The sequence below is a fragment of the Phocoena sinus genome, chromosome 16 (genome assembly GCF_008692025.1).
Source record: "Phocoena sinus isolate mPhoSin1 chromosome 16, mPhoSin1.pri, whole genome shotgun sequence".
In the NCBI taxonomy this organism is placed as follows: domain Eukaryota; kingdom Metazoa; phylum Chordata; class Mammalia; order Artiodactyla; family Phocoenidae; genus Phocoena; species Phocoena sinus.
Window position 1 is genome coordinate 18,794,664 of NC_045778.1, and position 14,590 is coordinate 18,809,253.

The 14,590-nt window shown below is 42.5% G+C and overlaps 1 pseudogene; it reads right to left on the bottom strand.

The window, feature by feature from the left end:
* Nucleotides 1-5,480: 5,480 nt before the first annotated feature.
* On the bottom strand, nucleotides 5,481-6,921 carry LOC116741709 (annotated as a pseudogene).
* Nucleotides 6,922-14,590: the final 7,669 nt, after the last annotated feature.

Consider the following 14,590-nt stretch of genomic DNA (forward strand, 5'->3'; position numbering starts at 1 on the left):
TTTAATGTATCATTTAAAGCTTGTGTTTCCTTATTTATTTTCATTTAGGATGATCTGTCCATGGGTGAAAGTGGGGTGTTAAAATCCCCTACTATGAATGTGTTACTGTCGATCTCCCCTTTTATGGCTGTTAGTATTTGCCTTATGTATTGAGGTGCCCCTATGTTGGGTGCATAAATATTTACAATTGTTATATCTTCTTCTTGGATCGATCCCTTGATCATTATGTAGTGTCCTTCTTTGTCTCTTTTAATAGTCCTTATTTTAAAGTCTATTTTGTCTGATATGAGAATTGCTACTCCAGCTTTCTTTTGGTTTCCATTTGCATGGAATATCTTTTTCCATCCCCTTACTTTCAGTCTGTATGTGTCTCTAGGTCTGAAGTGGGTCTCTTGTAGACAGCATATATAAGGGTCTTGTTTTTGTATCCATTCAGCCAATCTGTGTCTTTTGGTGGGAGCATTTAGTCCATTTACATTTAAGGTAATTATCGATATGTATGTTCCTATTCCCATTTTCTATATTGTTTTGGGTTCGTTATTATAGGTCGTTTCCTTCTCTTGTGTTTCTTGTCTAGAGAAGTTCCTTTAGCATTTGTTGTAAAGCTGGTTTGGTGGTGCTGAACTCTCTCAGCTTTTGCTTGTCTGTAAAGGTTTTAATTTCTCCATCAAATCTGAATGAGATCCTTGCTGGGTAGAGTAGTCTTGGTTGCAGGTTTTTCTCCTTCATCACTTTCAGTATGTCCTGCCACTCCCTTCTGGCTTGTAGGGTTTCTGCTGAGAGATCAGCTGTTAACCTTATGGGGATTCCCTTGTGTGTTATTTGTTGTTTTTCCCTTGCTGCTTTTAATATGCTTTCTTTGTATTTAATTTTTGACAGTTTGATTAATATGTGTCTTGGCGTATTTTTCCTTGTATTTATCCTGTATGGGACTCTCTGTGCTTCCTGGACTTGATTAACTATTTCCTTTCCCATATTAGGGAAGTTTTCAACTATAATGTCTTCAAGTATTTTCTCAGTCTCTTTCTTTTTCTCTTCTTCTTCTGGAACCCCTATAATTTGAATGTTGGTGCATTTAATGTTGTCCCAGAGGTCTCTGAGACTGTCCTCAGTTCTTTTCATTCTTTTTTCTTTATTCTGCTGTGCAGTAGTTATTTCCACTACTTTATCTTCCAGGTCACTTATCCGTTCTTCTGCCTCAGTTATTCTGCTATTGATCCTATCTAGAGTACTTTTAATTTCATTTATTGCATTGTTCATCGTTGCTTGTTTCATCTTTATTTCTTCTAGGTCCTTGTTAACTGTTTCTTGCATTTTGTCCATTCTACTTCCAAGATTTCGGATCATCCTTACTATCATTATTCTGAATTCTTTTTCAGGTAGACTGCCTATTTCCTCTTCATTTGTTAGGTCTGGTGCATTTTTATCTTGCTCCTTCATCTGCTGTGTGTTTTACTGTCTTCTCATTTTGCTTATCTTACTGTGTTTGGGGTCTCCTTTTTGCAGGCTGCACGTTCGTAGTTCCCGTTGTTTTTGATGTCTGTCTCCAGTGGCTAAGGTTGTTTCAGTGGGTTGTGTAGGCTTCCTGGTGGAGGGGACTAGTGCCTGTGTTGTGCTGGATGAGGCTGGATCTTGTCTCTCTAGTGGGCAGGTTCACGTCTGGTGGTGTGTTTTGGGGTGTCTGTGGCCTTATTCTGATTTTAGGCAGCCTCTCTGCTAATGGGTGGGGTTGTGTTCCTGTTTTGCTAGTTGTTTGGCATAGGTTGTCCAGCACTGTGGCTTGCTGGTCGTTGAGTGAAGCTGCGTGCTGGTGTTAAGATGGAGGTCTCTGGGAGATTACCACTGTTTAATATTATGTGGAGCTGGGAGGTCTCTTGTTGACCAGTGTCCTGAAGTTGGCTCTCCTACCTCAGAGGCAGAGCCCTGACTCCTGGCTGGAGCACCAAGAGCCTTTCATCCACACAGCTCAGAATAAAAGGGAGAAAAAGTAGAGAGAATTAGTAGAAGTATGAGTAAAGAAAGAAGGAAAGGAGGAAAGGAAGGAAGGAAGAAAGAAGCAAAGAAGGAAAGAAAGGAGGGAGGGAGGGAGGAAGGAAGGAAGGAATGAGGGAAAGAAGGAAAAAAGACAGAAAGAAAGAAGATACAGTAAAAATAAAATAAAGTATAATATAGTTATTGAATTAAAAAATATTTAGAAAAAAAAAGGGACGGATAGAACCTTAGGACACATGTTGGAAGCAAAGCTATACAGAGAAAATCTTACACAGAAGCATACACATACACCTTCACAAAAAGAGTTAAAGGGGGGAAAATCATAAATCTTGCTCTCAGAGACCACCTCCTCAATTTGGGTTGATTCGTTGTCTAAAGGAGGGAAGGAAGGAAGGAAAGAAAGAAAGAATGAAGGTAAAGTATAATAAAGTTATTACAATTAAAATTAATTATTAAGAAAAAATTTTAAAAAAAAACCATGGACGGATAGAGCCCTAGGACAAATGGTGGCAGCAAGAGTATACAGACAAGATCTCACACAGAAGCATACACGCACACATTCACAAAAAGAGGAAAAGGGAAAAAAATCATAGATCTCGCTCCTAAATTCCCCCTGTTCAATTTGGGATCATTCCTTGTCTATTCAGGTATTCCACAGATGCAGGGTATATCAAGTTGATTGTGGAGCTTTAATCCGCTGCTTCTGAGGCTGCTGGGAGAGATTTCCCTTTCTCTTCTTGGTTCTCACAGCTCACAGGAGCCCAGCTTTGGATTTGGCCCTGCCTCTGCGTGTAGGTCGCTGGAGGGTGTCTGTTTTTTGCTCAGACAGGACGGGGTTAAAGGCGCCGCTGATTTGGGGGCTCCGGCTCACTGAGGCCGGGGGTGGGGGGGGGGAAGGAGGGGCACTGCGTGCGGGGCGGGCCTGTGGCGTCAGAGGCGGCGTGACGTTGCGGTAGAGGCCGGCGTGACGTTGCACCAGCCTGAGGCCCGCCGTGCGTTCTCCTGGGGAAGTTGTCCCTGGATCCGGGGAACCTGGCAGTGGCGGGCTGCACAGGCTCCGCGGAAGAGGGCGCGGAGAGTGACCTATGCTCGCACACTGGCCCCTTTGTGGCGGCAGCAGCCGCCTTAGCGTCTCCCGCCCGTCTCTGGGGTCCGCGCTTTTAGCCGCGGCTCGCGCCCGTCTCTGGGGTTCGCGCTTTTAGCCGCAGCTTGCGCCCGTCTCTGGAGTTCCTTTAAGCAGCGCTCTTAAACCCCTCTCCTCGCGCACCAGGAAACAAAGAGGGGAAAAAAACGTATCTTGCCTCTTCGGCAGGTGCAGGCTTTTCCCCGAACTCCCTCCTGGCTAGTCGTGGTGCACTAACCCCTTCAGGCTATGTTGAAGCCGCCAACCCCAGTCCTCTCCCTGCGCTCTGTCCAAAACCGAAACCCGAGCCTCAGCTTGCAGCCCCGCCCGCCCCGGCGGGTGAGCAGACAGGCCTCTCGGGTTGGTGAGTGCCGGTTGGCACCGCTCGTCTGTGCAGGAATCTCCCCGCTTTGCCCTCCGCACCCGTCGCTGTGCACTACTCCGCGGTCCCGAAGCTCCCCCCTCTGCCTCCCGCAGTCTCCGCCCGCGGAGGGGCTTCCTAGTGTGTGGAAACTTTTCCTCCTTCACAGCTCCCTCCCACTGGTGCAGGTGCCGTCCTTATTCTTTTGTCTCTGTTTTTTCTTTTGCCCTACCCAGGTACATGGGGAGTTTCTTGCCTTTTGGGAGATCTGAGGTCTTCTGCCAGCCTTCAGTAGGTGTTGTGTAGGAGTTGTTCCACGTGTAGATGTATTTCTGGTGTATCCGTGGGGAGGAAGGCGATCTCCGCGTCTTACTCTTACGCCATCTTCAAGGTCCCCCCTCTTTGTTGAGGATTTTTACATCTGTATTCATCAGAGATATTGGCCTGTAATTTCCTTTTTAGTAGTGTCTTCGTCCGGTCTTGTAATCAAGGTAACATAGCCTCATAAACTGAATTTTGGAGTGTTCTACCCTCTTCAGTTTTTTGGAATAGTTTGAGACTAAAAGTTATTTGCTCTTCTTCATAAAGTTGGTAGAATTCCTCTGGACTATTTTTTTTCTGCAAGTCTTTTAAATTATTAATTCAATTTCATGTCTAGTTATCAGTCTGTTCAGACTGTCTCTTCCTGATTCAGTCTTGGCAGGTGGTACAATTTCTAGAAATTTGTCCATTTCTTCTAGGTTGTCCAGTTTGCTGGCATATAACTATTTGTAGTAATCCCTTATGTTTTTTTGGTATCTCTGTGGCATCAGTTGTTATTTTTCCTCTTTTATTTCTTATTTTGTTTGGCTTTTCTCTCTTTTCTTCTTTAGGCTGGCTAAAGGTTTATTTTGTTTGTCTTTTCAAAAACAAAGGTTTGATTTCATTGATTTTTAAAAATATTTCTATATTTATTTACTTTCCAATCTTCATTTTTTTCTCCCTTCTGCTGGGTTTGGGCTTTGTTTTTTTTTTTCTTCTTCTTCTAATTCCTTTAGATGGTAGATAGGCCTAGCATGTGATCTATCCTAGAGAACATTCCATCTGCACTTGAAAAGAATGTGTATTCTGCTGTTTTTAGATGGAATGTCCTCAAATACCTATTCAGTCCAACTACTCTATTGTGTCATCTAAAACTTTAGTTGCCTTTTTGATTTTCTGTCTGGATAATCTTTCCACTGATGTCAGTAGGGGTGTTGAATTCCCCCACTATTATTAAGTAACTGTTACCTTCTCCCTTTTTGTCTTTTTGTATTTGCTTTATATATATAAGTCCTCCACTATTGGGTACATATATGTTATTGAGTATAATATTCTCTTCTTGTATTGATCCTTTTATCATCATATAATGCCCTTCTTTGTCTTTTGTTATAGACTTTGTTTTAGTCTATTTGATCTGAGATGAATATCGCTATCCCTAACTTCTTGTCATTTCTATTTGCATGAAATATCTTTTTCCATTCTCTTACTTTTAGTCTGTGTGTGTCTTTAGTTCTGAAGTGAGTGTCTTGTAAGCAGTATAAGATCTACATTTTTTATTTCCCTTCCCCACATTTTGTGCTTTTGATGTCATATTATACATCTTCAAATTTATCCCTTTACTATGTATTTTAGTTATAGTTGCTTTTACAATTTTTTTCTTTCATTCTTTGTACTAGCTTATTTAAGTGGTTTATCCTCAGCCTTTACTATATGTTTTTATTTACTAGTGGGATTTTTGTGTTCCTGTGGATTCTTTCTTCTTGTTAATGCCTTTTATTTTCCACTTAGAGAAGACCCTTTAACTTTTCTCTAAAGTAGGTTTAACATCGATTAACTCTTTTAGTTTTTGCTTGTCTGAGAAGTTTATGTCTCCTTTAGTTCTAAATGATAATTTTGCTGGGTAGAGTATCCTAGGTTGCAGGTTTTTCCCTTTTATTTTTATTTTTTTAAATTGCAACTTCAGGAAAAGTTCCTGCTTTATTATTCCAAATAAATTTTCGCATGTAAAATAAATGTCCAATAGTTCCTGGTATGTGGGACGATAATGTTTGTTAAAGTCACAATGAAGCCTTATTGACAGAAGCTTGACTATATAAACAGCACAAGTTGAGAAAAGGTTTAATCTCCAAACCTATTAGACTGGATGAAGTAAGATCAGTAACGGCCACCTTGCAACATTACAGGAGGTCTCATTCCTATCGGAGGTTGAGGAGGCCCACCTTGGTAAGGGGGCACCATTGGCAGTCCCTGCCCATACGGTGGCATAGCACCAGGAAGATAACCTGGCATGCCTTGATGATGACCACCATACTGACCATGAGGTGGCATTGGGGGTCTCATTCATTGTTGCTGTGGGATGCCTGGCTGTGGTGGCGTCATACCTCCAGTTGGTCCAACGGGTGGATTACCAATGGGAGCCTCTCCTGGTCGAGGAAGATTACGTTGATATTTAGGTAACTGTGCTCTTCTCTCTTCCAGCAATATATCCTCATCTGGATGGATCAACTTACTGGTTGCACTGGTCGTCATAAGTGTAGCAGGCTTACTTGTTATTGAAGCTGCTGGTTTAGCTGCAGTGCTATTTGTTGTACTAGTGGTTGAAGCTGTAGACTGTGTATATGCAGGGAATGTAGGCTTTGGGGGTTCTGTAGTTGTTGCAGAGGTACTATTTAAGGGCTTGAAATCTGTACCAACAGGTCCTTGGACAGCTGCCTGAGCCTGTCTCACACTGGGGAAAAGAGGCTTAGTAACTGGAGGCTGTGGAGCTGGAACTGTTGCTGTTGGTGTAGGTGGTCTGTAAAGAATATCTGGCGCTGAAACAGCCTGTGCTTGAGTCATTGGAGGAATTCCAGGACATGGAACAGGAGGGGGCGTACCTGGTGGCATACCAGACATCAGAGGTGGTATTCCCGGTCCAGGTGGCATCATTCCACCCATTGGCATCATTCCAGGTGGCATTCCTGGTGCTCCTGGAGCTGGTGTTAGTCCTGGTTGTGCCGTTGGGTGGATATAACCTTGTTGAGGTTGAACAGGCTGTGGTTGAAATGAAGTTGAAGCTGCAGAGGCCTCATCATATTCATCATAATCCTCTGGTTGCTTCTTTTTTTGACTCTCTGCTTGTTTTCTGTTCAAGAAGTCATCTTCTTTCATCCATGTCTGTTTTTGGAATACTTTCCATACCATATATTTCGAACTCTATGTCTGTTCTCCCAGGTATTGCATTTGGTACCGCATCTATTGTCTCTTTATGCACCTGCATGCAATGAATAGCTAAGCCAGGTCCTGTATACAGTTTCTTATGACATATATGACATTTAAAATGCTTTGCTTTTTGGTGCTGTATAAGGATCTTCTCATCATCAAAATCTCTATTACAATACCAGCACCATGGCTTCAGCTCCTGCTTTTTCTTGTGACCCATAACTAAGCTCTACCAACAAAAAAAAAAAAAAGGGAGGAGAAAACAAGCAGGAGAAACTAGCTGAAGAGTCGCTCACTCTTCCGACCCAACCACCACCACCATGTCCCACAGGAAAACCAGGTTTTTCCCTTTTAGCACTTTCAATAATGATGCCTGTCCCTACCAGCCTGCACAGTTTCTGCAGAAAAATCAGCTTATAGCTTTATGATGGTTCCTTTATATATGACTCTTTGTTTTTCTCTTGCTGCCTTTAAATTTTCTGTATCTTTAACTTTTGTTATTTTAAGTACCATATGCCTTTGTGTGGATCTGTTTGGACTCATCTTGTTTGGGATCCTCTGTGCTTCCTGGATTGCATAGCTGTTTTCTTCTAAAGTTTTGTGAAATTTTCAGCCATATTTTCATCAAAAATATTTTCATCAAAAATATTTTCAATCCCCTTCTCTCTCTCTTCACCTTCTGGGACCCCTATAATGTAAATGTTGGTATACTTGTTGTTGTTCCAGAGATCTCTTAAATTGATCTCATTAAAAAAAAAATTCCTTTTGCTGTTCTGATTGGATGATTTCCATTATTCTATCTTCTGGATCACTTATGCATTAATCTGTATCACCTCTGGTATTAATCCTTTCTCGTGTATTTTTTATTTCAGTTATTGTATTCTTCAATTCTGACGGATTAAAATTCCACTGTGTTCCTCTATTCTTTTTGCTAATTTAGTTAGCATTCTTTTTACTAATGCTTTGAATTCTTTATCTGATACATTATTTCTCATTATTTGTTTTTTCAGGGGTTCTTCTCTCGCTTTTTCAAATGAGACCAATTTCTCTTTCTTCTCATTTTGTTCAACTTTTTTGTCTCTATAAAATTTGGTGAAACAGTTCCCTGTTTGAGATCTTGAGGGTGTGCCCTTATGTGGGAGCCTCCCTGTACAGTCTGTGTGTGTCGTGTGGCTTTGGTGGGAGAGTTGGATTTGATGTGAACGTAAGCCATGTCTTTGCTGTTTTGCTGGCAGCTATCATCTTGGTGGGAGGTGAGGTTGGAGAAGGGGGGATCCAGGACTTGAACTAGATGCCAGCTGGGGCTTCCTCTCCTCTGCTCAGTGGCCATCATCACCCTATCGGGGGCAGGGGCCCATCCCTCGTTGCTGGAGCAGAAGCCCTGAATAACAGGTCTAAACTTTCTCTGTTCTCTTTAAGTGTGTGATCTCCCCCCTCCTAGCACCAGCAAACTTGCCCCATAGGGGAGAAGTGCTGGGGCAAGTGGGGCCCATGGAAGCACTTGGTATGTGTTGGGGCATGGGCTGTGGTGCTCCGACCACATACAGAAGTCTGAGCTGCATGTGATGCACTGCCTATGCAAGTGCCAGTGCCTGGGTCAGCTGCCTATGACCTGCTCCATTCAGGTGCTACTTTGGGTCTGAGTCTCCTTTGTCCCTCACAGTTGATCTCTCGTCTTTGCCTCTGCTACCCCTGCCCTGGTTTGGAGCTGCACTGCAGTGCAGGCAGGGCCCATGTGGGCTCTTTGTATGTATCGAGGCACAGGCTGTGGCGGTTTGGCCACAGACAGAGTTTGGGCTACTTCTGATGCACTGCTTGTGCAAGCACCGGTAGTGGCTGCCCCAGCCCTGCTCAGATGCTGCTTCAGATTTGAGCTGCCTCTGTGTCACGTGGTCGAGCGCTTTTCCTTAGTCGTAGAGCTGTGATATGAAGTAAACAGGCTGGAGCATTCCCTTGGCTCAGGTTAGGGCTCACGCTGGCGATGTCATGGGAAACCAGTCGGCCTCCTCAGCAGTTTCAATCTGTCCTCTTTGCCCTGTCTTGGGAGCAAACCAACTCATGTGTGCTCTTCGTGAGTGGAGTCCAGGATTCCCACAGCCCTCCTGTTAGCCCCACTGACCCTCCAGGCAGCCAAGGGGACTAGCCTTCCCTGTGCTGGACCCCAGGACTGGGGTGCCCAATATGTGGCTGGAACCGCCCATTCCCTAGGGAGGATCTCCACCTGTGTAATCTCCCTTTTCCTCTGTGTCCCCTCACAGGGGCACAGGTCCTGACATGATTGCTTCTCTTCCATTCCTACTGATTGTGTGTGGATCCTTCTTTTTTTTTTTTTTTTTTTTTTGCGGTACGCGGGCCTCTCACCGTTGTGGCCTCTCCCGTCGCGGAGCACAGGCTCTGGACGCGCAGGCCCAACGGCCATGGCCCACGGGCCCAACTGCTCCGCGGCATGTGGGATCTTCCTGGACCGGGGGCATGAACCCGTGTCCCCTGCATCGGCAGGCGGACTCTCAACCACTGCGCCACCAGGGAAGCCCAGTGGATCCTTCTTATAACCTTGGTGTACAGAGTTTTTCTGCCAGTTTCCAGTGGGATTTGTTCCATATGCAGATGTATCTTTGATATGTTCCTATGGGGAGGTGAGTTCTACCTTTTCCTCTTCTGCCATCTTCATCTCCTCTCTCTCCCAAGTTAAACATTTTAAGAACAGAAACTGACTTAGGATGGATTAAGCCTAAGAATATTGACAAGTTTATTGTAAGTATATTGGGCAGCTAAAATCAATGGGAGAGCTGGAATACCGGGAGAAATGGCCAGAACCACATCTCAAACCTGGGTTGACGTGGAAAATTCTTCTCCCTTCACTACCTCTGCTGGGAAGCAACCACCTAAGCCCTTGGTTTTTGCTGCATTTAGCTCCTGAGGCAAAGACCAGAATGCATGTATTGAGTGCTGTGGCCAAAGATAAGGCCTGGGCCTAACTGCAGGAAAGTCTAATAAGCAAGTGCCTGGCAACTCGCTCTTTAGAGAGAGACAGATTTTCCCATGTCAAATCAGACTCTGAAAGTGTGAAAACCCTAAATATCAAGAAGCATTTAGATGCTAATTTGTCAAAATGAAGGAAAATACCCATACAAGTAGAAAGTAAAGAAGTGACTGATATGAAAAGAAATAAAATAGTTGATTGGAAAAATGGGTATTGAGAGATGGCAAGAGGAGATCTGAAATTAGTTTGGGGAGTGTTTGTGCTAAGGGACCAGGAAGACACACATACTTCGGTGGCAAGAAAATCATGACCTTTGGAGCCAAAGAGAAGGGAATTTAAATCCTTGTCTTGATGCATATTAGATGTGTGTCTTAGCCAAGTTAGTCCAGGAACCTCAGTAAATTGGAGATAACGATATTAGTATGAAGATCAAATAAAATATGTAAAGGTCTGTTTCTGTCTACTATATGGTAGATACTCAACAAACATTACCCACCCACCTATTCCCCGCAAAGCTTTAGGATAAAAGCAATGAGGAAAGTCAGTACAAAGATTTCCATGTTGTTCTAGCATCTAATGTCCTGAATTCCTCAGGAGATGATGGTTGGTAAAGGAACAATAAGAGAATAAAATTTAGAGGTAAGTTTTGTTACTGGTAAGGGATAGAATCTTTTCTGGAACCTGGCTGGATCACAGGTTGCCCTATGGTTATCTTTAGTTTTCTCTCAACCAAGGTGCTGAAGACAGACTAGTCCTTGAACAGTCTTAGTGAGCAGGTGTACCCCCTGGATTTTCCTCTGCTTCTGCACCATTTTTGTCCAAGTAGATCTGGATTTCCATCCAGTCTTACCTTCTTCCTTCTTTTGAGTCCTTTCTGGAAGGAAAAAATAGGAAGCAGCCAATCTAAAGGGAATTCCAGTTAAAAGCATTAAGAGTCATAAAAGGTCTACAAAAGGGCCCAAATTCAAATATATTGATAAATATTAGCATCATCCTTGGGCAAGACAATTGTAAGTAGTGAGTTGATAGGACTGAGGTTTGTTTGAACTTAAAGGAATTCAAATTCAAATTGCTTATAACTCAAGCAAAGTGAAATATAAATGAAGGCAGATAGCTGTCAGGTTACAGATCCTAGCCTACATCTGGGGTTTCTTATCTTCTCAGAATCCTCTTGCCTCTGAGGAAACATGGGTTGGAAGACCCAAGGTGTGAAGACTTTCTGTTTTGAACTCAAGCAGCTTTACGTTGCATCTCTCATTCACACTGAGGTCACACAAGATATTATTTGAAAACAGGGCTTTGTGGCTAAAAAGGACATTTAGACTGTGATGCTCTTTTATGCAGATTTGCAAGACTCTCTCATCAGATTTATAGTAAGTGAAGACTACACTTTTCCCAAAGCACTTCCACATATAGTCTTTCAATGACCCTCTTAAGAACCTAGTGAGGAAAGCATATGACTTGAATATTGGTGATCAAGAATATAGCCACATATAATTTTCAGTCAATGGAATAAAACATTGATTTTTTTGAATGGTGAAAGAGAGATTACTATTTTCTTCACAGTCAGTGGTTTTTGCTAAATCTCTAACAGGCTCATCTGACCAGGAAAAATGGATTTGGGTTGGGAACATGGAATGTGAAATCAGTGTTTCAGGGACATGGACTTTCACAGAGGCCTCTGCAATCACCATGTTCCTGGCTAGTAAAACCCACTGAAATTATTTTCTTGCTATAATGTGATTTACAACTTAAACCTGTTCTAGTAAATAGAGATGCTTCCACGGCTCTACCGCTTCCCACCCTTTTTGCCAGATCTTAGCACATCTGAGAAAAATTATGAGATCTCACGTTAAAAGATCTAATGGTACATGAATTGCGTTTTCTCCTTATGTCTTGGTGTAATGGGGAAAAACATGTCTCTAGAATTGGCTATTTCATTCTCAATAGCACCAATTATTTAAAAGTGTCCTTTATATACAGACCCTGCAGCTATATCAGTGCAGCTGGAATTTAATTTAATCCATTTACTCATTTGTTCAATTAAAATTCAGTGAACACTGAATGGTACCTGTGGTTAAGCCACAATAATGGGAAAAGTTCTGACAAAGGAGACAAGAATATACAATGGAGAAAAGACAGCCTCTTCAATAAGTGGTGCTGGAAAACTGGACAGCTACATGTGAAAGAAAGAAATTAGAACACTCCCTAACACCATACACAAAAATAAAGTCAAAATGGATTAGAGACCTAAATGTAAGACCTGACACTATAAAACTCTTAGAGGAAAGCATAGGCAGAACCCTCTTTGACATAAACCACAGCAACATCTTTTTTGATCCATCTCCTAGAGTAATGAAAATTAAAACAAAAATAAACAAATGGGACCTAATGAAACTTCAAAGCTTTTGCACAGCAAAGGGGATCATAAACAAGATGAAAAGACAACCCTCAGAGTGGGAGAAAACATTTGCAAGTGAAGCAACTGACAAAGCATTAATCTTCAAAATATATAAGCAGGTCATACAGCTCAATATCAAAAAAACAAACTACCCAATCAAAAAATGGGCGGAAGACCTAAATAAACATTTCTCCAGAGAAGACATACAGATGGCCAACAAACACATGAAAAGATGCTCAACATCACTATTAGAGAAATGTAAATCAAAACTACAATGAGGTATTACCTCACACTGGTCAGAATGGCCATCATCAAAAAATCTACAAACAGGGCTTCCCTGGTGGCGCAGTGGTTGAGAGTCCGCCTGCCGATGCAGGGGACACGGGTTCATGCCCCAGTCCGGGAAGATCCCACATGCTGCGGAGCGGCTAGGCCCGTGAGCCATGGCTGCTGAGCCTGTGTGTCCGGAGCCCGTGCTCCGCAATGGGAGAGGCCACAACAGTGAGAGGCCCGCGTACCGCAAAAAAAAAAAAAAACAAAAAAAAAAAACTACAAACAATAAATGCTGGAGAGGGTGTGGAGAAAAGGGAATCCTCTTGCACTATTGGTGGGAATGTAAATTGATACCGCCACTGTTGAAAACAGTATGGAGGTTCCTTAAAAAACTAAAAATAGAACTACCATATGACCCAGCAATCCCACTACTGGGCATATACCCAGAGAAAACCATAATTCAAAAAAACACACACACCCCAATGTTCATAGCAGCACTGTTTACAATAGCCAGGACATGGAAGCAACCTAAATGTTCATCGACAGAGGAACGTGTAAAGAAGATGTGGTATATATATACAATGGAATATTATTCAGATGTAAAAAGGAATGAAATAGGGTCATTTGTAGAGAGGTGGATGGACCTAGAGACTGTCATACAGAGTGAAGTAAGTCAGAAAGAGAAAAGCAAATGTCATAATAATGCATATGTGTGGAATCTAGAAAAATGGTACAGATGATCTTAGTTGCAAAGCAGAAATAGAGACACAGATGTAGAGAACAAATGTGTGGGTACCAAGGGAGAAAGGGGTGGGGTAGGAGGAATTGGGAGACTGGGATTGACACATATACATTATTGATATTGTGTATGAAATGGACAACTGATGGGAACATGCTGTATAGCACAGGGAATTCACCTAGTGCACTATGGTAACCTAAATGGGAAGGAAGTCCAAAAGGGAGGGGATATCTGTATGTGTATAGCTGATTCATTTTGCTGTGCAGTGGAGGCTAACATAACACCATACTCCTATACAAATTAATTAAAAAAATAATGGGAAACGTTAATGGATGTATACAGCTTTTATATATAAAGCATTGTTTTAAATACTTTTATATATATTATTTAATTCTTTTACAAATCTAAGCAATAAGTACCCAATTTACAGATGAGGTAACATAGGTATAGAGATACTAAATAATTCAAACTTGGGTTGTCACACTCAGAGTTCTCACTTCTAACCATTGCACAGCCCTTCCTCAGAGTCCCTGTGGGGAAAGCATCTGTCTCATCTGATCGTCCTCCTGTCTACTCCAGTGAAAGCCCATCCAGGATAGACCCTCTAACCAGGTACTAACCAGATATCTATGAGTTATTTGATATCTTCACTTTAGTAATCAATGGAGATCATACATATACAGGTGAGTGTGTGTGTGTGTGTGTGTATATATATATGTATATGTATCTCTATATGAACTAACGGAGATTTTAATATCTATGCATATAGAAATGATGTTTTACGTATATGATGGACGTTATATATAGAAGGATTATATGTATATAAATGGAGCTTATTATGTATATATATGTAATTACAAATTTCCTGCATCTTCTCCTCCTCTTCCTCCCTCTCTCTCGTCTCTTTTCCTGTAAAATACCTCATATTAAATGACAAAGGAGCCATTCCCTTTTGGACCTCCCATTGTAAATTCTTCCTAAGGATGAATAACGCAACCTCGAATTCCTCCCGTAATGTGTGAGTTTCACAGAGGGACTGGAAATCCCATTTCTAACCCACCTGCGAGAGGAAGAGCCTTTGTGCAGGGGTGAGATGGGGAGACGGTTTAGACAGGACAGAGCCATGAGCAGAGGAAGGGGTCCAGAGCGGAGGCTGTGACTCACACAGAAAATTTGTAGTTGAGGAGTTGTGCCTTCTATTTGGTTTGAAGTATTTCCATCATGTTCAGTAAAATGGATGGCAGAAATCGAAGCCCATGTACTTTGTCCATTTGTAAGAATGCAGCCTAGGGTCATACATACTCTCCCTCCCTCCCATGTCAAGTTGGCATGAGGGCCAGCAGCCTGGGGCTAGAACAGGGGCTCTGAGCGATGGCTGAGCTTCCTTGAGGAGCGCAGCCACGGAGCCGGGCTCTTGCCTTGCTGGCCCTTTGGGGAATCCTGAGGGCAGGATTTGTCTTGGCCCTTCATTGTCTCCCCCACCATTTCCACCTGGA